The sequence below is a fragment of the Canis lupus genome, chromosome X (genome assembly GCF_011100685.1).
Source record: "Canis lupus familiaris isolate Mischka breed German Shepherd chromosome X, alternate assembly UU_Cfam_GSD_1.0, whole genome shotgun sequence".
Lineage (NCBI taxonomy): Eukaryota > Metazoa > Chordata > Mammalia > Carnivora > Canidae > Canis > Canis lupus.
Window position 1 is genome coordinate 65,398,682 of NC_049260.1, and position 24,491 is coordinate 65,423,172.

Here is a 24,491-nt window from a genome sequence, read left to right on the forward strand (position 1 = left end):
GTCAGAAAGCCAATTCAAAAGCACTATCATACAGCTACTGGTGGCTCTAGAAAAAAGCATAAAGGACTCAAGAGACTTAATGACTGCAGAATTTAGATCCAATCAGGCAGAAATTAAAAATCAATTGAATGAGATGTAATCCAAATTAGAAGTCCGAATGATGAGGGTTAACGAGGTGGAAGAACGAGTGAGTGACATAGAAGACAAGTTGATGGCAAAGAGAGAAACTGAGGAAAAAAGAGACAGACAATTAAAAGACCATGAGGTTAGATTAAGGGAAATAGACGACAGCCTGAGGAAGAAAAACCTACGTTTAATTGGGGTACCTGAGGGCGCCGAAAGGGACAGAGGGCCAGAATATGTATTTGAACAAATCATAGCTGAAAACTTTCCTAATCTGGGAAGGGAAACAGGCATTCAGATCCAGGAAATAGAGAGATCCCCCCCTAAAATCAATAAAACCGTTCAACACCTCGACATCTAATAGTGAAGCTTGCAAATTCCAAAGAAAAAGAGAAGATCCTTAAAGCAGCAAGAGACAAGAAATCCCTGACTTTTATGGGGAGGAGTATTAGGGTAACAGCAGACCTCTCCACAGAGACCTGGCAGGCCAGAAAGGGCTGGCAGGATATATTCAGGGTCCTAAATGAGAAGAACATGCAACCAAGAATACTTTATCCAGCAAGGCTCTCATTCAAAATGGAAGGAGACAGAAGTGCTTCCAAGACAGGCAGGAACTGAAAGAATATGTGACCTCCAAACCAGATCTGCAAGAAATTTTAAGGGGGACTTTAAAATTCCCCTTTAAGAAGAAGTTCAGTGAACAATCCACAAAAACAGGGACAAAATAGATATCATGATGACACTAAACTCATATCTGTCAATAGTAACTCTGAATGTGAATGGGCTTAATGACCCCATCAAAAGGCGCAGAGTTTCAGACTGGATAAAAAAGCAGGACCCATCTATTTACTGTCTACAAGAGACTCATTTTAGACAGAAGGACACCTACAGCCTGAAAATAAAAGGTTGGAGAACCATTTACCATTCAAATGGTCCTCAAAAGAAAGCAGGGGTAGCCATCCTTATATCAGATAAACTAAAATTTACCCCAAAGACTGTAGTGAAAGATGAAGAGGGACACTATCTCATACTTAAAGGATATATCCAACAAGAGGACTTAACAAACTTCAATATATATGCCCCGAATGTGGGAGCTGCCAAATATTTAAACCAATTAATAACCAAAGTGAAGAAATACTTAGATAATAATACACTTATACTTGGTGACTTCAATCTAGCTCTTTCTACCCTCAATAGGTCTTCTAAGCACAACATCTCCAAAGAAACGAGAGCTTTAAATGATACACTGGACCAGATAGATTTCACGGATATCTACAGAACTTTACATCCAAACTCCACTGAATACACATTCTTCTCAAGTGCACATGGAACTTTCTCCAGAATAGACCACATACTGAGTCACAAATCGGGTCTGAACTGATACAAAAGATTGGGATCATCCCCTGCATATACTCAGACCATAATGCCTTGAAATTAGAACTAAATCACAACAAGAAGTTTGGAAGGACCTCAAACACGTGGAGGTTAAGGACCATCCTGCTAAAAGATGAAAGGGTCAACCAGGAAATTAAGGAAGAATTTAAAAGATTCATGGAAACTAATGAGAATGAAGATACAACTGTTCAAAATCTTTGGGATGCAGCAAAAGCAGTACTAAGGAGGAAATACATCGGAATACAAGCATCCATTCAAAAACTGGAAAGAACTCAAATACAAAAGCTAACCTTACACATAAAGGAGCTAGAGAAAAAACAGCAGGTGGACCCTACACCCAGCAGAAAAAGAGACTTAATTAAAATTCGAGCAGAACTCAACGAAATCGAGACCAGAAGAACTGTGGAACAGATCTCCAGAACCAGGAGTTGGTTCTTTGAAAGAATTAATAAGATAGATAAACCATTAGCCAGCCTTATTAAAAAGAAGAGAGAGAAGACTCAAATTAATAAAATCATGAATGAGAAAGGAGAGATCACTACCAACACCAAGGAAATACAAACGATTTTAAAAACATATTATGAACAGCTATACGCCAATAAATTAGGCAATCTAGAAGAAATGGACGCATTCCTGGAAAGCCTCAAACTACCAAAACTGGAACAGGAAGAAATAGAAAACCTGAACAGGCCAATAACCAGGGAGGAAATTGAAGCAGTCATCTAAAACCTCCCGACACACAAAAGTCCAGTGCCAGATGGCTTCCCAGGGGAATTCTATCAAACGTTTAAAGAAGAAACCATAGCTATTCTACTAAAGCTGTTTGGAAAGATAGAAAGAGATGGAGAACTTCCAAATTAGTTCTATGAGGCCAGCATCACCTTAATTCCAAAACCAGACAAAGACCCCACCAAAAAGGAGAATTACAGACCAATATCCCTGATGAACATGGATGCAACAATTCTAAACAAGATACTAGCCAATAGGAATCAACAGTACATTAAGAAAATTATTCACCAAGACCAAGTAGGATTTATCCCCGGGACTCAAGGCTGGTTCAACACTCGTAAAACAATCAATGTGATTCATCATATCAGCAAGAGAAAAACCAAGAACCATATGATCCTCTCATTAGATGCAGAGAAAGCATTTGACAAAATACAGCATCCATTCCTGATCAAAACTCTTCAGAATGTAGGGGTAGAGGGAACTTTCCTCAACATCTTAAAAGTCATCTACGAAAAGCCCACAGCAAATATCATTCTCAATGGGGAAGCACTGGAAGTCTTTCCCCTAAGATCAGGAACAAGACAGGGATGTCCACTCTCACCACTGCTATTCAACATAGTACTGGAAGTCCTAGCCTCAGCAATCAGGCAACAAAAAGACATTAAAGGCATTCAAATTGGCAAAGAAGAAGTCAAACTCTCCCTCTTCGCCGATAACATGATACTCTACATAGAAAACCCAATAGCCTCCACCCCAAGATTGCTAGAACTCATACAGCAATTTGGTAGTGTGGCAGGATACAAAATCAATGCCCAGAAATCAATGGCATTTCTATACACTAACAATGAGACTGAAGAAAGAGAAATTAAGGAGTCAATCCCATTTACAATTGCACCCAAAAGTGTAAGATACCTAGGAATAAACCTAACTAAAGACGTAAATGATCAATACCCTCAAAACTATAGAACACTTCTGAAAGAAATTGAGGAAGACACAAAGAGATGGAAAAATATTCCATGCTCATGGATTGGCAGAATTAATATTGTGAAAATGTCAATGTTACCCAGGGCAATTTACACGTTTAATGCAATCCCTATCAAAATACCAGGGACTTTCTTCAGAGAGTTAGAACAAATTATTTTAAGATTTGTGTGGAATCAGAAAAGACCCCGAATAGCCAGGGGAATTTTAAAAAAGAAAACCATATCTGGGGGCATCACAATGCCAGATTTCAGTTGTACTACAAAGCTGTGGTCATCAGGACAGTGTGGTACTGGCACAAAATCAGACACATAGATCAATGGAACAGAATAGAGAACCCAAAAGTGGACCCTGAACTTTATGGTCAACTAATATTCGATAAATGAGGAAAGACTATCCATTGGAAGAAAGACAGTCTCTGCAATAAATGGTGCTGGGAAAATTGGACATCCACATGCAGAAGAATGAAACTAGACCACTCTGTTTCACCATACACAAAGATAAACTCAAAATGGATGAAAGATCTAAATGTGGGACAAGATTCCATCAAAATCCTAGAGGAGAACACAGGCAACACTCTTTTTGAACTCGGCCACAGTAACTTCTTGCAAGATACATCCACGAATCAAGAGAAACAAAAGCAAAAATGAACTATTGGGACTTCATCAAGATTAGAAGCTTTTGCAAAGCAAAGGATACATTCAACAAAACTAAAAGACAACCTACAGAATCGGAGAAGATATTTGCAAATGACATATCAGATAAAGGGTAGTTTCCAAAATATATAAAGAACTTATTAAAGTCAACACCAAAGAAACAAACAATCCAATCATGAAATGGGCAAAAGACATGAAGAGAAATCTCACAGAGGAAGACATAGACATGGCCAACATGCACATGAGAAAATGCTTTGCATCACTTGCCATCAGGGAAATACAAATCAAAACCACAATGAGATACCACCTCACTCCAGTGAGAATGGGGAAAATTAAGAAGGCAGGAAACCACAAATGTTGGCGAGGATGTGGAGAAAAGGGAACCCTCTTACACTGTTGGTGGGAATGTGAACTGGTGCAGCCACTCTGGAAAACTGTGTGGAGGTTCCTCAAAGAGTTAAAAATAGACCTGCCCTACGACCCAGCAATTGCACTGTTGGGGATTTACCCCTACGATTCAGATGCAATGAAACGCCGGGACACCTGCACCCCGATGTTTATAGCAGCAATGTCCACAATAGCCGAACTGTGGAAGGAACCTTGGTGTCCATCTAAATATGAATGGATAAAGAAGGTGTGGTTTATGTATACAATGGAATACTACTCAGCCATTAGAAATGACAAATACCCACCATTTGCTTCAAAGTGGATGGAACTGGAGGGTATTATGCTGAGTGAAGTAAGTCAATCGGAGAAGGACAGTGTATGTTCTCATTCATTTGGGGATTATAAATAATAGTGAAAGGGAATATAGGGGAAGGGAGAAGAAATGTGTGGGAAATATCAGAGAGACAGATCATGAAGACTCCTGACTCTGGGAAGCGAACTAGGGGTGGTGGGAGGGGAGGAGGGCGGGGGGTGGGGGTGAATGGGTGACGGGCACTGAGGGGGACACTTGACGGGATGAGCACTGGGTGTTATTCTGTATGTTGGTAAACTGAAAACCAATAAAAAATTAATTTATTAAAAAATAAATAAATTGTTAGCTAGCCCTCTTGCCAAAAAAAAAAACACCTTAAAAATGTTAAAAATAAGCTATAAGTATTCTCTGTAGCTGGAGAACTGGTCTCAAAGAGCATAGCAGGACCTTTATCAGTATATGTTCAAAGAGCTCCATAAAAAACATTGAAATTAGTTAATTCTATGGTCATTCTTATTGTTTCAATTGTAAGGATACAGTTATATTAATTGCATTCACTCTATGAACTGCACCAATTATTTCATCAGCTCAGTTTAGAGCTTCTTTTGCCTAATAAAACTGCTTCCTTTTCAGACAATTTAATATCAAGCTAATATCAAGCTATCAATTTAATATTAATTTAATATCAATACAAATGATTATTTAAGCCAAATTCCTTATACAAAAGCTCCCTACAGCAATCTCATTTAGTAAAGCATTATAATAAAATTCAACACGCTTCTGCCATATTATATTTGACTAATTCTAAACTTATTTTTTTAGTATTTACTGTCAGAGCAATACTATTAGTAAAGTATGGACCCAGAAGTCTTTTCAAATGCAGGAATTGTAATGTCTCCTTTGAATGTATAGTCTTAATGAACAGCACTCACAGTCCATTAGAAAACATTTCAAAATATTAACTCACATTTGCAGAAATCACAAATCATCTTTTGGTTTACAGATCTCTATTTTCTCATGCAAATATTTCTTTTACTCAATATTTATACAATGTTTGAGGGGTCGAGCTCACCAACTTGCCTCATAAGTATTTTGGATTAGTCAAAACTCAGCATGTGTATTTCTAGCAATATATATCATTCAGAAAACCCACTATGCACAAACTGAGTATTGCATAGTAATAATATTACTATAGTAATGATTATTACTACTAATTGAACACATATAAGAAACCATTCTTTCATTTTGTTTCAATGAATTCCAAGAATAATGAGGGACTATTTAATTCAATGTGGGAAAAAAAAAAATAATTCAATGTGGGAGAAAAGTTATAGTGATCCAGTTTCTAATTTTAATTGATTTTATAGAAGTGAGTACTTGCATACTACAATTAAAAGTTTTTTTTAAGGATAAGTAAACTAAATTATTCGCTGATGCAGGAATTAGATACTAGATACCTATATGCTGGAAACTAGACCAGGTAACACATAGATGAAGAAAAATATGTAGTTTCAAGAAGCTTATGATGAATATACTTAAGAAATCAGTGAAGTGATTTTGATCCCCAAACAAGGAATACTAGCATATGTATGCAAAAAGGGAACAAAACTATTCTCTGAAAAAAGACTGAATTTCAAAACTGATCAGCTGTTTTAAATCAACATCCTGAAATCAGCAATGAGAATTGTTATATGAGGTTTTATTTACCCATAATTTATATTTCCTTTTTTTCTGGGAGAAAATAGATTTCAATTCAACTAATCTCCAACAAATCAATAAGGAAAAGACATTAAAACTTTAGAAAATTAGGCAAAATACTTTAAAAGTTACTTCACAAAGATTATACAAAAGGCCAATATCATAATAAAATATTTAGATGTATTAATTACCAGGGAAATGAAAATTAAAACCATAATACAATAATATTTCACATGAAACAGAAAGGCTAACATGCAAAAATCAGACAGTACTACTCAGGGAGAATACTAGAACTCCCATTCACTGATGCTGATGTGTAAAATTGGGAATTCCAATAAAGTTGAACATTTTTTACTTATTTCCCTTATGACTCAGCAATTCTATATGTGTGGAAATGTATGTGTGTAGATATAGATATAGATACAGATACAGATATAAATATTTACACATATATGATATTACTCTTTTCTACAAAACTGTTATAATTGAGGTAAAATTGACATACAATGTTATATTGGTTTCAGGTATACAAAATATTGATTTGACAAGTTTCTCAATGCTCATAACAATAAGTGTAGTCCCAATCTGTCACCATATAATGTTAATAACATAACAATATTATTGAATATATTCCCTATGTTGTACTTTTGTACTCTGCATCTTATTTATTATATAACTGGAAGTTTGTACCTCTTAATTCCCTTCATCTATTTTGTTCATTCAAAAATTCCCATAGGAACCACCTCCCCTCTGGCAACTACCACTTTGTGCTCTGTATTTAAGTGTCTGTTTATTCTGTTTGTTCATCTGTTTTGTTTCCTAAATTCCATGTTATATGTGAAATCATATGGTATTCATTTTTCTCTGCTGGATTTATTTCAGTTAGCATGATACCCTCTAGGTCCATCTGTGTGGTTGCAAATGGCAAAATCTCACTCTTTTTTAAGTTAAAGTAATACACATACACCACATACACACAAACACATATTATTTCTTTACCCATTCATATATCCATGGACAATTTGGAAGACTGTATGTTTCTAGAAATTCATTCATTTCTCTAGGTTGTCAGATTTGTTGGCATATAATTTTTCATAATATTTTTATATAATTCTTCATATTTCTGTGGAGTTGGTTGCTATTTCTCCTTCATTTTATTTATTTGAGTCATTTCTCTTTTTTCTTGTTGAGTCTGGATAGAGGATTATCAATTTTATCTTTTCAAAGAACCAACTCTTGGACTCATTGATCTTCTCTATTACTTTTTAGTCTCTATTTTATTTATTCCTGCCATAGTATTTATTAATTCCTTCTTTCTACTAGCTTTGGACTTTGTTCTTTTTGTAGTTCCTTTAGGGGTAAGTTTTTGTTGTTTATTTTTTTCTTGTTTCTTGAGTTAGAGCTGTATTGCTACATAAACTTCACTCTTACAACAACTTTTGCTACATACTAAAGATTTTGGATTATTGTGTTTTCATTTTCGTTTGTGTCCATGTATTTTTTAATTACCTTTCATTTCTTCATCGACCCATTGGTTGTTCAGTAGCATGTTATTTAGCTCTGTGTGCTTGTGTTTTTGAGAGATTTTTACCCCTGTAATTGATTTCTAGTTTCATACCATTGTGGTTAATTTTTTTTCTTAGTGTTATTTTAAACTTTTCAAATTTATCGAGGCTTGTTTTATGGCCTTGTTTTATGATCTATCCTGGAGAATGTGCCATGTGCACTTGAAGAGGGTGTGTTCCTCTGCTTTTATAATATTCTTCCATCCCTTCACTTTCAATCTACATGTGTTTTTAGGTGTGAAGTAAGTGTCATGCAGGCAATATATAGATGGGTCTTGCTTTTTTATATTATTCATGAGAGACACAGGCAGAGGGAGGAGCAGGCTCCTTGCAGGGGGCCTGATGCGGACTCGATCCCAGATTCCAGGATCAGGACCTGAGCCAAAGGCAGGCACTCAACCACTGAGCCACCCAGGTGTCCCTGGTCCATTTACATTTAAAGTAATTATTAATGGTTACATATTTATTGCCATTTTAAAATTGTTTTCTTGTTGTTCTGGTAGTTCTTGTCTGCTCCTTTCTTCCCTCCTTTACTTCTCTTGTGTTTTGTTGTTTTGTTTTGTTTTGTTTTTTTCCCAAATCAGTATAGTTTTTATTGCATTATTAAGGTATCACAAATAAGTCTGAAAAATCATCTGGCCACTTGCTGTTTCTGTTGCTGGACAACTGAGAGCTTATTCATCAGCCTGCTGAACTGTTCGTTTTTCAGAAATATAGATACCATCAAAAAATTTTCTGATATCCTTGTTCTTAACAGTTGTCGCTTGCTGAATCAAAGCAGCTGAGTTCGAAACAAGTTCAATGTCATTTCCTTCAAGAATTAACTCATCTTTTTGGGCTTGAGATACAGAACAAGCAATACCTCGCCTCATTCAAATGCTGCGAATGTATTTTTCACCTAGGAAATTTCGGATTTCAACAAGAGAACCATTCTTCTGAATAACACTGATGGGGAAGTGAGCATACCCCGACCTCATCTTGTTTTTTTTTTTAATTTTATTTATTTATTCATGATAGACAGACAGACAGAGGCAGAGACACAGGTAGAGAGAGAAGCAGGCTCCATGCAGGGAGCCCAACGCGGGACTTGATCCTGGGACTCCAGAATCACGCCCCGGGCCAAAGGCAGGCGCTAAACCACTGAGCCACCCAGGGATCCCTCACCGACCTCATCTTGTAAAGGAAGCCCAGTGTAATGCCCTTGATCATGTTCAGTATGTGACTACAGATCGTGAGAACAGTAGCCAGTTATTTTCTATTTCCCCACCATGCGTCAACTCGGAGCCTCTTCTTTTTCTTTCCGAGAAGACTGAGTTCTACATTGATGTGATTGAAGTCCCTTCGCAGCGTTCCTCTGGGGTCCTTCACAATCACAGTGTGTACCTTCATGGTGATGTCAACATTTTCTGGAATGTCGACAGTCTGATTGCTGAGAATGGTCTTCATTCTCGCAATAGATGTGGCAAAGCTTCCCTTGCGTTTTGATAGCTTTCTTTAGTGTTTGCTTAACTTCCCTTCTCTTTATTTTTTTGTTTATTGTGATTTTTTTTAACTTGTGGTTACCACTGCATTCATATATTATGCATGTTGTGTGTATAGTAGGCTATAATAAGTTGATGGTTGCTTAAGTTTGAACGCGTTCTAAAAGCCCTAACTTGTTACTCCCTCCCTCACGTATTATGTATATGATGTCATATCTTACATCTTCTTATTTTGTGTAACCCTTAACCAAATTTTTGGCACACTTTATTTTACTACTTTTGTGTTTTAACCTCCATACTGGCCTTATAAATAAATAATCTTTCATTCTGTTGTCATATGTGAAATTGTTTCCTTTCTTAATTTTCTTTACTTCTAATTATCATTACTTATAAAGTTGGTTTAGTGGTGATGAATTCCTCTAACTTCTTTTGCCTAGGAAGCTTTTTCTGTCCTCTTCAATTCTGAATGATAACCTTGCTGGGTATTCTTAATTGTAGGTTTTTTACTTTTATCACTTTGAAGATATCATGCCAATCCCTTCTGGCTTGCAATGTTACTGCTAAAAAAAAAAATAGCTGATAACCTTATGGAGTTTCCCTTATTTGTAACTACTTTCTTTTGTTGTTTTTAAATTCTCTCTTTATTGTTATATTTAGCTTTTTTAATTATTATGTGTCTTGTGGACCTTGTTGGGTTCATCTTGTTAACGGCTTCTTTTAATTCTTGCACCTAGATCTGTTTCCTGCCCCAGGTTAGGGAAGCTTCCAGCCATTTTCTCAAATATTTTTTGCCCCTCTCTCTCTCTCTCCTCATTCTGGGATTTCTATAATGTGAATGTTTTTATGCTTGATGATGTTACATTGTTTTCTTAACCTATTCTCTTTTATTATTCTTTTTGCTTTTTGATGTTCAGATTGGTTACTTTCCATTATCCTGTCTTCCAGATCACTGACCCATTTTTCTGCATTCTCTAATCAGATGTTGATTCTTTTCTAGTGTATTTTTCATATCACTTACTGAATTCTTCAGCCCTGATTCATTATTATTTATATTATCTATGTCTTTGTGGAAGCTCTCACTGAGTTTACCCATTCTTTGCTAAAGTCCTGTGAGTATCTTTATGACCATTACTTTGAACTTTTTATCAGGCATATGACTTACCTTTGTTTCATTTCATTCTTTTACTGTGATTTTGTCTTGTTCTTTCATTTGGAACATATTCCTCTGTCTCTTCATTTCGTCTAACTCTCTGTGTTTGTTTCTATGTATTAGATAGGTCAGCTACATCTCCTGATCTTGAAACTGGTGGCCTTGTGTATAAGAGCTCCTGTGGTACCCTATAGTGCAGTGTCCCCATATCATCAGGATCAGGTGCCTCACAGGTGTGCCCTGTGTGGGCTGCATGTAACCTTCTGTTGCGGCTGAGCCATCATTGCCTTCAGCCCAGATAGCTACAATGGCTCACTTTGCCCTCTGTGAGCACACTTTTGAGAGTTCTGGCTGAGACCAGATAGGACTGGTTGGTGGGTGAGACCATTACACATCCCAGCAGTGTGCTATTAGCCTCTCTGCCAAAACTGCACAAAAGTGCAGGGCTCAGTCACTGTACATGCAGTTAAGAAGCCAGGCTGAAGGAACTGTGGATGCCCAGTGTGTGGGTTTGAGACCCCTCTCCAGGACTGGAGTCCCCTTGGAGTGGTGCTAGTCCAGGCCTAAGCTGCATACCAGGTGTAGTAGGGCAGAAACAGCTTTGGAGGGCTGGGGGCAAAATGGTGGAAAAGTAGGGGTCCTCAATTCACTTGGTCACATAAACTTACCTAGATAACTCTCAAAGCATCCTGAACACCTACAAATTCGACCTGAGATTTAAAGAGAATAGCTGGGGATCCCTGGGTGGCTCAGCAGTTTGGCACCTGCCTTTGGCCCAGGGCATGATCGTGGAGACCTGGGATCGAGTCCCACATCGGGCTCCTGGTGTGGAGCCAGCTTCTCCCTCTGCCTGTGTCTCTGCCTCTCTCTCTCTCTCTCATGAATAAATAAAAATATTTAAAAAATTAAAAAATAAAGAGAACAGTTGGAATGCTTCCAAGAGAAAAGTTTTCACTTCTAATGAGGTAGGAAGGTAAAAATAAATAAATTACTTAATTAAAAAGAATTAAGTGGGGGAGAGGAACCGTGAGTAGCAAGGCTAAAGCAGAGTGGCAAAAGCCTCCAGGATAGGAAAGCCCAGCCATGGAGAAGCAGGAACCTTAAAAATCCACACCAGAAAAGTGCTTAGCAGGGAAATTGGGTCAGTGAAGCCTCAAGATTCCTGGAGTCACTATAAGAGGAGGGGCACCCAGGGGAAAGCTCACGGCAAACCATGGTCCAATATCGGTAAAGCGCCACAGCCCTTCAAGGCATTTAGGAGAAGCCAGTGGTTAAGAGAGTGGCTCTGGAGCTGCATTAACTCTATAGCCAAGCAATGGACAGAGGTGACTGAGCCCCATTGTCTTCAGAAGAGGCAGTCCCTGGGAGTGCAGATCCAGTGGCACTGGCCCTGGATCCCAGGGCACCCAAGCAGACAAAGCCCGGGATCATGTGTTCCCCCTGTGATAGGCAGAAGTGGGGAGGGCACAGGATAGCAAGAACTCTCCTGCTACTGGGCGCCCCACAAACTGTGCAGATCAGTGTAGCTGTGCGGACCTGGAGCATCTAGGCCAGTGCAAACTGGGAGATTGTGGTTAGTTACTTGCAGGGAGCTTGAATCTGGAGCTGGAAATCTGGCTACTGCCATTATTGTTTTTCCTCTTTGTTTCACCTTGTTCCTGGGAGAGGCAGGGCCTAGAGTGAACAAAGGCCTCACAGAATAAACAGCTCACATGGAGCTGGAAACTTGGCAAGGGGCAGGGCACCTCTGCCCAGGCACACACACCTGAAAATCAGCAGAACCCTGCCCCAGAAGACCAGCTGGAAGAACAAGGGAAGAGCAACTTTATTGACCAAGCAGCACTGAAAAATTCCAGGACCTAGGGAAAATTGAGGGAAAGTACTATATAGAATTAAAGGATCCCCTTTTTTTCTTCTTTTTTCTTCCATTTTCCATTATACTCATCTTTATATCACACTAAAAATTTCCAATATTTTTTCTCCTTTCCCACCTTAACTACATTATACCAGCTCTTCAATTTTAAGTTTTTTCTTTTTTGACTTTCATATTTCTAAAAATACATGTCTTAGGTATATTTTTCACTTATGGATTCCCTTCAATGTATTCAATGTAATTTTGGTAGATATATGAGATATGAGTTTTTGTTTTGTGTTTTTTGTTTGTTTGTTTTCTGCCTCATTTTGTTTTACAATGGTGGGAGTTAATACCTTCTAAAACATGACCAACATACATCCAGAACCAAGTGGAATACCATACTGGTTCATTCTGTGAGATTATATCCCCTCTTTCTTCCCATTCTGACCCCTACTTTTATCTTGTTTATGTTTTGGTGGTCAATGTTGGGGTTTTCTACAAGTATTGCTGTTTTAAACAAATTTGGGATTGAGAATTTTCTAACATACAGAACAAAATTCACTCAGAACCAAGAGGATCACCCTCGAGGACCCCTCAGGTAGACTACATTCTCTCTCCACTACCACTTCTTCACCACAACTATCCCCAGACTGCTTTTTTTACTCTTTTCCCTCCTTTCTTTACTGTTTTTAATTTTTTTCTTTTTTCTGCTTCTTTGTGGTTTTTTGGCCTTTTATTTTTACCATTTTGTTTTAAAATTTGTTTTTCACATTAGTGGTCATTTGTTTTATTTTGTTCTGTTTTTCTTTTATTTTCTAGTCTCTGACCTCTTCAGAATCATAAAGGGTGGGGGATCCCTGGGTGGCGCAGCGGTTTGGCGCCTGCCTTTGGCCCAGGGCGCGATCCTGGAGACCTGGGATCGAATCCCACATCGGGCTTCCGGTGCATGGAGCCTGCTTCTCCCTCTGCCTGTGTCTCTGCCTCTCTCTCTTTCTCCCTCTGTGACTATCATAAATAAATAAAAACTTAAAAAAAAATTAAAAAAAAAAAAGAATCATAAAGGGTGTATTTTAATTAGGTTGTGGTTGATATTTTTGACACAGCCCACTCATAAAGACACTCGGCACTGAACTAAATGACTAGAGGGAAGAATTCACCACAGAAGAAAGAACCAGAAAGAGCACTCTGCCACAGGGTTATAGAATTTGGATTTCAATACAATGTCGGAAAGTCAATTCAGAAGAATAATTATAATGCTACTGGTGGCTCTGGAAAAAAACATAAAGGACTCTAGAAACATCATTACTGCAGAATTGAGATCTAATCAGTCCAAAATTAAAAAGCTGCAGGAGACTTCAACACAGGACTTTCTGCAAATGACAAATATCCTAAGCACAACATGACCAAAGAAAGAAGGGCTTTAAGTGATACACTGGACCAGATGGATTTCACAGATATGTACAGAACTTTGCATCGAAACGCCACTGAATAACATTCTTCTCAAGTGCACATGGAACTTTCTCCAGAATAGACCACATACTGGGTCACAACTCAGGTCTTAACTGATACCAAAAGATTGGGATTGTCCCCTGCATATTTTCAGACCACAATGCTTTGAAAATAGAACTCAAACACAGGGACTTTCTTCAGAGAGTTAGAACAAATTATTTTAAGATTTGTGTGGAATCAGAAAAGACCCCGAATAGCCAGGGGAATTTTAAAAAAGAAAACCATATCTGGGGGCATCAATATGCCAGATTTCAGGTTGTACTACAAAGCTGTGGTCATCAAGACAGTGTGGTACTGGCACAAAAACAGACACATAGATCAATGGAACAGAATAGAGAATCCAGAAGTGGACCCTGAACTTTATGGGCAACTAATATTCGATAAAGGAGGAAAGACTATCCATTGGAAGAAAGACAGTCTCTTCAATAAATGGTGCTGGGAAAATTGGACATCCACATGCAGAAGAATGAAACTAGACCACTCTCTTTCACCATACACAAAGATAAACTCAAAATGGTTGAAAGATCTAAATGTGAGACAAGATTCCATCAAAATCCTAGAGAAGAACACAGGCAACACCCTTTTTGAACTCGGCCATAGTAACTTCTTGCAAGATACATCCACGAAGGCAAAAGAAACAAAAGCAAAAATGAACTATTGGGACTTCATCAAGATAAGAAGCTTTTGCAAAGCAAAGGATACAGTCAACAAAACTCAAAGACAACTTACAGAATGGGAGAAGATATTTGCAAATGACATATCAGATAAAGGGCTAGTTTCCAAGATCTATAAAGAACTTCTTAAACTCAACACCAAAGAAACAAACAATCCAATCATGAAATGGGCAAAAGACATGAACAGAAATCTCACAGAGGAAGACATAGACATGGCCAACATGCATATGAGAAAATGCTCTGCATCACTTGCCATCAGGGAAATACAAATCAAAACCACAATGAGATACCACCTCACACCGGTGAGAATGGGGCAAATTAACAAGGCAGGAAACAACAAATTTTGGAGGGGATGCGGAGAAAAGGGAACCCTCTTACACTGTTGGTGGGAATGTGAACTGGTGCAGCCACTCTGGAAAACTGTGTGGAGGTTCTTCAAACAGTTAAAAATATACCTGCCCTACGACCCAACAATTGCACTGTTGGGGATTTACCCCAAAGATACAAATGCAATGAAACACCGGGACACCTGCACCCTGATGTTTATAGCAGCAATGGCCACGATAGCCAAACTGTGGAAGGAGCCTCGGTGTCCAACGGAAGATGAATGGATAAAGAAGATGTGGTTTATGTATACAATGGAATATTACTCAGCTATTAGAAATGACAAATACCCACCATTTGCTTCAACGTGGATGGAACTGGAGGGTATTATGCTGAGTGAAGTAAGTCAGTCAGAGAAGGACAAACATTATATGTTCTCATTCATTTGGGGAATATAAATAATAGTGAAAGGGAATATAAGGGAAGGGAGAAGAAATGTGTGGGAAATATCAGAAAGGAGACAGAACGTAAAGACTGCTAACTCTGGGAAATGAACTAGGGGTGGTAGAAGGGGAGGAGGGCGGGGGGTGGGAGTGAATGGGTGACGGGCACTGGGGGTTATTCTGTATGTTAGTAAATTGAACACCAATAAAAAATAAATTAAAAAAAAAAAGAACTCAAACACAGGAAGAAATTGGGAAGAGACTCAAATACATGGAGGTTAAAGAGCATGCTACTAAAATATGAATGAGCCAAATAGGAAATTAGAGAAAAATGGAAAAGATTCATGGAAACTAAAGAAAATGAAAATATAACCAATCAAAGTCTTTGGGATATAGCAAAAGCAATCCAAAGAGGGAGATGCATTGCAACACAAGCCTATCTCAATATATTGGAAAAAAAACTCAAATACACAAGCTAATCTCACCAAAAGGAGGAATTGGATAGAGGACATAAAGTAAAACCTATACTAAGCATAAGAAGAGAGATGATAAAGATTCGAGCAGAACTCAATGAAATGGAGACTAGAAATACTGTACAACAGATCAACAAAATCAGGAGCTGGTTCTTTGAAAGAATTAAGAAGATAGATAAACCATTAGCCAGCCTTATTAAAAAGAAAAGAGAAAGGACTCAAATTAATAAAATCATGAATGAAAGAGGAGATACCACAATCAATACCAAGGAAATACAGTTTTAAAAACTTATTATTCCATTGTATACATAAACCACATCTTCTTTATCCATTCATCTTTCGTTGGACACCGAGGCTCCTTCCAGAGTTTGGCTATCGTGGCCATTGCTGCTATAAACATCGGGGTGCAGGTGTCGTGGGAAATATCAGAAAGGGAGACAGAACATAAAGACTCCTAACTCTGGGAAACGAACTAGGGGTGGTAGAAGGGGAGGAGGGCGGGGGGTGGGAGTGAATGGGTGACGGGCACTGGGTGTTATTCTGTATGTTAGTAAATTGAACACCAATAAAAAATAAATTAAAAAAAAAACTTACTATGAGCAGCTATATGCCAATGGATTAGGCAATCTGGAAGAAATGAATGCATTTCTGGAAAGCCACAAATTACCTAAACTGGAACAGGAAGAAATAGAAAATCTGAACAGGCCAGTAACCAGCGAGGAAATTGAAGCAGTCATCAAAAACCTCCCAAGACACAAAAGTCCAGGGCCAGATAGCTTCCCAGGGGAATTCTCTCAAACGTTTAAAGAAGAGATAATATCTGTTCTACTAAAGCTGTTCCAAAGAATAGAAAGGGATGGACTACTTTGAAACCGTTTTATGAAAGCCAGCATTGCCTTGATTCCTAAACCAGACAAAGACCCCACCAGAAAGGAGAATTATAGACGAAAAGCCTTGATGAAATCAGATGCAAAAATTCTCAATAAGGTACCACCCAATAGGATACAACAGTATATTAAGAAGATTATTCACCATGACAAGGTGGGATTTATCCCCTGGATGCAAAGGAGGTTCAACACTGTTAAAACAAACTGATAGATCACATCAACAGGAGAAAAAAAAAAGATATGATCCTCTCAATAGTTGCAGAAAAAGAATTTGACAAAACACAGCATCCATTCCTGATCAAAACTCTTCAGAGTGTAGGGATAGAGGGAACGTTCCTCAATATCTTAAATGCCATATATGAAAATCCCACAGAGAATATCATTCTCAATGGGGAAAAGCTGTGAGCCTCTCCCCTAAGATCAAGAACACGAGAGAGATGTTCACTCTCACAACTGTTATTCAACATGGTACTAGAAGTCCTAGTCCTGGCAATCAGACAACAAAGGGAAATAAAAGGCATTCAAATTGGCAAAGAAGAAGTCAAACTCTCCCTCTTCACAGATGACATGACACTGTACGTAGAAAACCCAAAGACTCCACCCAAAGATTGCTAGAACTCATACAGCAATTCAGCAATGCAGCAGGATACAAAATCAATGCACAGATATCAGTGGAATTTCTATACACTAAAAATGAGACTGAAGAAAGAGAAATTAAGAATCAATCCCATTCACAATTTCACCCCAAAGCATAAAATACCTAGGAATAAACCTAACCAAAAAGATAAAGGATCTATACCCTAAAAACTACAGAACACTTCTGAATGAAATTGAGGAAGGCACAAAGTGTTGGAAAAACATTCCATGCTCATGGATTGGAAGAATTAATATTGTGAAAATGTCAATGTTACCCAGGGCAATTTACACGTTCAATACAATCCCTATCAAAATACCATGGACTTTTTTCAATGAGTTGGAACCAATAATCTTAAGATTTATATGGAATCAGAAAAGACCCCGAATACAAGGGCAATATTGAAAAAGAAAACCAATGCCAGGGGCATCACAATGCAAAATTTCAAGCTGTATTACAAAGCTGTGATCATCTAGACAGGATGGTGGTGGCACAAAAGCAGAGACACAGATCAATGGAACAGAATAGAGAACCCAGAAATGGGCCCTCGACTCTATGGTCAACTAATATCCCCTGGAAAAAGACACCCTATTCAATTAATCGTGTTGGGAAAATTAGACAGCCATGTGCAGAAGAATTGACCTGGACCCTTCTCTTACATCATACAATGATAAACTCAAAATGGATGAAAGATCTAAATATGAAACAAGAATCCATTAAAATCCTAGAGGAGAACACAGGCAATACTCTTTTTGAACTTGACCACAGCAACTTCTTGCAAGATACATCTAGAAAGGCAAAGGAAACAAAAGCAAAAATGAACTATTGGGACTTTTTCAGGGTAAAAATATTCTGCACAGCAAAAGAAACAGTCAAGAAAACTCAAAGACAACCTACAGATTGGGAGAAGATATTTGCAAATGACATCAGATAAAGGGCTAGTAATCAAGATCTATAAAGGAGTTATTAAACTCAACTTGCAAGAAACCAAAAATCCAATCATGAAATGGGCAGAAGACATTAACAGAAATTTCACCAAAGAAGACATAGACATGGCCAACAAGCACATGATAAAATGCTCCGCATCACTGGCCATCAGGGAAATACAAATCAAAACCACAATGAGACACCACCTGACACCAATGAGAATGGTGAAATTTAACAAGACAGGAAACAACAAATGTTGGAAAGGATTTTGAGAAGTGGGAAACTCTCTTGCACTTTTGATGGGAATGCAAACTGGTACAGGCACTCTGGAAAACAGTGTGGAGGGTCCTCAAGGAGTTAAAAATGGAGCTACCCTATGACCCAGCAGCTGCACTACTTGGTATTTACCCCAAAGATATAGATGTAGTGAAATGCCAGGACACCTGTACCCCAATGTTTATAGCAGCAATGTCTATAATAGCCAAACTGTGGAAGGAGCTAAGATGTACTTCAACAGATGAATGGATAAAGAAGATGTGGCATATATGGCATATATATATATATATATATATATATATATATATATATATATACACACACACACAATGGAATATTAGTAATCAGAAAGGATGAATATGCACCACTTGTTTCAACGTGGATAGAACTGAAGGGTATTATACTGAGTGGTGTAAGTCAATCAAAAGACAATCATCATATGGTTTCAGTCATACGGGGAATAGAAGAAATAGTGAATGGGATTATAAGGGAATGCATGAGAACTGAGTGGGAAAAAAATCGAGAGTGAGACAAACCATGAGAGACTCCTAACTCTGGGAAATGAACAAAGGGTTGTGGAAAGCGAGGTGGGCTGGGGGTTGGGGTAACTGGGTGATGGGCACTGAAGAGGGCACTTGATGGGATGAGCACTGGGTGTTATACTATAAGGTGGGAGATCAAACCTCAATAAAAACAAATTTAAAAAAATAAAGAAAAAAACAGCTTTGGAAATTGTGTGGCAGGTATATTGGGTGTGGCTGGTCCACAGGGGTTTTCCAGGTTGAAGCACTTGGCTCTGGCAAGGAAGATGGAGAGTATTAGAAATGGCTCTTGTAAGCCTCTGGCCATTTACACTGGTGGAAGGAAAGAAATATGTGTCAGCTTGTATGTTCATTCTTGTAGAAATTTAGATACACTTGTCTTTCCAGCACATGTTCTAAGATTAGTCAGTAAATCTCTTTCATGGAAAACCCAGCAACTTTTCAAACTGCTGCTTCTGTGCTGTGTCTTGGGTCCATTTATATTATGAATATTCTGGCTCTTTTCCTATCAATTCCAGCTTTTCTGGCATTAAGTTTACTGAATTTTAAAGCTCCCAGAGTTAAAGACTGCTAGTTTTTAAAGTCAGACATTATGAGGGACTTGTCTTCTCAGTGTGTCTCCAGTACCAACAGTGCCCTGTGTGGGGTCTGAGTCTCCCAAATCCCCATAGTTGTGATATCCCTCTTGTTTGTGTTTAGTCACACAAGGGGTTTGGTTCCCAACTGCATCTCTGTTCATCTTACCCTTTTTAACGTGGCTTTCTCTCTAAGACTAGCTGTGGAATGTCTCTTCTGCTAGTGTTCATGCTGTTTTCAGAGTTAGTTGCATAGATATAGCCTTGCCTAGGTGTGTCTGTGGGAAGAGGAGCTCTGGAGTCTCCTAGTCTGCCACCTTCTTTCTTTTACTAAGTTGTCCTTACTTTAGAATTAAGGCAATACAATTCACAGATGAGGTGAAGTATTTTTTATAATGATTATGAAAAAATATATTTCTATATAGGTGCTAATTTTTTAGAGTTAAGGGAAAGAAATTTATGTAGTATGTGATATGTTGTCAAAAACATTTTATAGTTAAGAACTCCTTGTTACCACAGCATTTACCACAGTGGAAAACACAGATTATACGAACTGTAGAGTTCAATAAAAACGTTAATTAGCATGCCTGAATTGGACACTCTACCCCACTCTGGTCTTTAGCTCCAAATCTTCTCAAGTGTTACTCCAGAAAGATGAGGTTCTGGAAAGTATCTTTGTTCTGAGCCTAACCCATTGACCTCTTTCAGACTGCTAAATGGATAATCTTTAACAGCTGTGCAATCCAGTCCTCCCCTCTATAGTTTCCATACCCTGTGTCAAGTGGTAAAGAGCCCATTTAAACCTGAACTGGGCATTTAGAAATATTTTATGACCAATGAGGAGAGATCAGGATGATATCTTGTAGTTCAGAAACAACAATCTTATAATTTTATTAGTGGAAAATACAGTTAAAATACAGGATTATACAGTGGTCTTTGAGCATGTATCAAATAAATTTCTTTTTAAAAAGATTTATTTATTTATTCATAAGAGACACGGAGAGAAGGAGAGAGGCAGAGACATAGGCAGAGGGAGAAGCAGGCTCCTGGCAGAGAGCCCGATGTGGGACTCAATCCCAGATCCCAGGATCACGACCTGAGCCGAAGGCAGGCGTCCAACCACTGAGCCATCCAGGCATCCCCCAAATAAATTTCAAAAGAAAATTTCCTTCTGTATTTACAATATTCACTATTATAAAGTCTGACATGTTATAAACATTTAGGAAAAAATTTGTTGAATGACATAACCTTCAATTATAGTAAAACTAAAAATATTTTTGAGAAAATGAAAACTATTGTCTTTTCTAATTAAATTAGTTAACCTTTGTGTATCATGTAAGAGAATGGTCTAGTTTCATTCTTCTGCACGTGGCTATCCAATATTCCCAGCATCATTTATTGTGGATAGTCTTTCCTGCTTTGTCAAATATTAGTTGACCAAAGAATTGAGGGCCCATTTCTTGATTCTATATTCTTTCCATTGATCTATAGTCTGTTTCTGTGCCAGTACCACACTGTCTTGATGATTACAGCTTTGTAGTACAACCTGAAATCTGGCATTGTGATGCCCCCAGCTCTGGTTTTATTTTTCAATATCCCCCTGGCTATTCGGGGTCTTTTCTGATTCCACACAAATCTTAAGATGATTTGTCCCAACTCTCTGAAGAAAGTCCATGGTATTTTGGTAGCAATTGCATTAAATGGGTAAATTTCCCTGGGTAGCACTGGCATCTTCACAATAGTAATTCTTCCAATTCATGAGCATGGAATACTTTTCCATCTATTTGTGTCTTCCTCAATTTCTTTCAGAAGTGTTCTGTAGTTTTTAGGGTATAGATCCTTTACCTCTTTGGTTAGGTTTATTCCTAGGTATCTTATGCTTTTGGGTGCAATTGTCAATGGGATTGACTCCTTAATTTCTTTCTTCAGTCTCAGTGTTAGTGTATAGAAATGCCACTGACTTCTGGGCATTGATTTTGTATTCTGCCACACTGCTGAATTGCTGTATGAGTTCTAGCAATCTTGGGGTGGAGTCTTCTGGGTTTTCTACATACGATATCATGTCATCTGCAAAGAGGAAGAGGTGGACTGCTTTGCCAATTTGAATGCCTTTTATTTCTTTTTGTTGCCTGATTGCTGAGGCTAGGACTTCTAGTACTATGTTGAATAGCAGTGGTCAGAGTGAACATCCCTGTCTTATTCCTGATCTTAGGGAAAAGGCTCCCAGTGTTTCCCCATTGAGAATTATATTGGCTGTGGGCTTTTCGTAGATGAATTTTAAGATGCTGAGGAATGTTCCCTGTATCCCTACACTCTGAAGAGTTTTGATCAGGAATGGATGCTGTATTTTGTCAAATGCTTTATCTGCATCTATTGAGAGGATCATTTGTTTCTTGTTTTTTTCTCTTGTTGAAATTATCCATCACAATGTTTGCTTTAAGTGTGTTGAACCAGCCTTACATCCCAGGGATAAATCTCACTTGGGAATGGTCAATAATCTTCTTAATGTACTGTTGGATCCTATTGGCTAGCATCTTGTTGGGAATTTTTGCATCTGTGTTCATCAGGGTTATTGGCCTATAATTTTCCTTTTTGGTAGGGTCTTTGGTTTTAAAACTAAGATGATGCTGGCCTCATTAAACGAGTTTGGAAGAATTCCATCCCATTCTATCTTTTGGAACTCCTTTAGTAGAATAGGTATTGCTTCTTTAAACATTTGATAGAATTCCCCTGTGAAGCCATCTGGCCCGTGACTTTTCTGTTTTGGGAAGTTTTTGATGACTGCTTCAATTTCCTCCCTGGTTATCGGCCTGTTCAGGTTTTTTTTTCTTCCTGTTCCAGTTTAGGTACTTCATGGTTTTTCATAAATGTGTTCATGTCTTCTAGATTACCTAATTTATTGGTGTATAGCTGCTCATAATAAGTTTTATAAATCGTTTGTATTTCCTTGTTATCTGTGTTGATCTCTCCTTTTTCATTCTTGATTCTATTAATTAGTCTTTTCTCTCTTGTTTTTAATACGGCTGGCTGATGGTTTATCTATCTTATTAGTTCTATCAAAGAACCAACTCCTTATTTTATTGATATGTTCTACAGTTCTTCTGGTCTCTATTTCATTAGGTTCTGCTCGAATCTTTATGAAGTCTCTTCTTCTGCTCCATGTAGGTTTTACTTGGTGTTTTTCTCCAGTTCCTTTAGGTGCAAGGTTAGCTTGTGTATTTGAGTTTTTTTCCGTTTTTTTGAGGGATGCTTGTATTGCGATGTATTTCCCTCTCAGGACTGCTTTGGCTGTATCCCGAAGATTTTGAATGGTTGTATCTTCATTCTCATTAGTTTCCATGAATATTTTTAATTCTTCTCTAATGTCCTGGCTGACCCTTTCTTCTTTTAGCAGGATGCTCTTTAACCTCCATTTGTTTGAATTGCTTCCAAATTTCTTCTTGTGATTGAGTTCCAGTTTCAAAGCATTATGGTCTGAAAATATGCAGGGGACGATCCCAATCTTTTGGTATCTGTTAAGATCTGATTTGTGACCCAGTATGTGGTCTATTCTGGGGAAAGTTCCATGTGCATCTGAGAAAAATGTGTATTCCATTGCGTTTGGATGTAAAGTTCTGTAAATATCTGTGAAATCCATCTGGTTCAGTGTATCACTTAAAGCTCTTGCTTCTTTGGAGATGTTGTGCTTTGAAACCCGTCAAGTGTAGAAAGCGCTACATTCAAGTCACCAAGTATAAGTGTATTATTATTTAAGGATGTCTTTACTTTGGGTATTAATTGATTGATATACTTGGCAGATCCCACATTTGGGGCATAAATATTGATGATTGTTAGGTCCTCTTCTTGGCTAGATCCTTTAAGTATGATATAGTGTCCCTCTTCATCTCTTACCACAGTCTTCGGGATAAACTTTAGTTTATCTGATATAAGGATGGCTACCCCTGCTTTCTTTTGAGGGCCATTTGAATGGTACATGGTTCTCCAACCTTTTATTTTCAGGCTCTAGATGTCCTTTTGTTTAAAATGAGTCTCTTGTAGACAGCAAATAGATGGGTCTGGCTTTTTTATCCATGCTGCAACTCTGTGTCTTTTGATGGGATCTTTAAGCCCATTGACATTCAGAGGTACTTTTGAAAGATATGAATTTAGTGTCATTGTAATACCTATTCAGTCCTTGCTTTTGTGGCTTATTTCTTTGGGCTTCCTCTTTCTTTTGCAGAGTTCCCCTTAATATATTTTGCAGAGCTGGTTTGGTGGTGACATATTCTTCCAGTTTCTGCCTATCTTGGAAGCTCTTTATCTCTCCTTCTATTCTGAATGAGAGCCTTACTGGATAAAGTATTCTTGGCTCCATGTTCTTCTCATTTAGTACCCTGAGTATATTATGCCAGACCTTTCTGGCCAGCCAGGTCTCTGTGGAGAGGTATCCTCTTAATCTGATATTTCTCCCCATATATTAAGAATCTCTTGTCTCTCACTGCTTTAAGGATTTTTCTCTTTATTTTTGAAATTTGCAATTTTCACAATTATATGTCGAGGTGTTGAAGGGTTTTTCTTAATTTTTGCAGGGGATCTCTCTATCTCCTGGATCTGAATGCCTGTTTCCCTCCCCCAGTTAGGGAAGTTCTCAGCTATGATTTGTTCAAATATGCTTTCTGGTCCTCCTGGAACCCCAATCAAATGTAGATTTTTCTTTCAGAGGCTGTCATTTATTTCCCTTAACCTTTCCTCATGGTCTTTTAATTGTTTTTCTCTTTTTAACTCAGCTTCCTTCCTTGCCATCAACTTGTCTTCTATGTCACTCACTCGTTCTTGTACCTCATTATCTCTCATCGTTAGGACTTCCAGTTTGGATTGCATCTCATTTAATTGATTTTTAATTTCTGCCTGATTA

The 24,491-nt window shown here is 38.0% G+C and overlaps 1 protein-coding gene and 1 pseudogene across 6 annotated transcripts in view; both read right to left on the reverse strand.

The window, feature by feature from the left end:
* Positions 1–24,491, reverse strand: part of HDX (highly divergent homeobox) — a 280,805-nt gene that overhangs the window by 66,098 nt on the left and 190,216 nt on the right. The gene's annotated exons all lie outside the window — the stretch shown is intronic.
* On the reverse strand, positions 8,522–9,470 carry LOC100685091 (annotated as a pseudogene).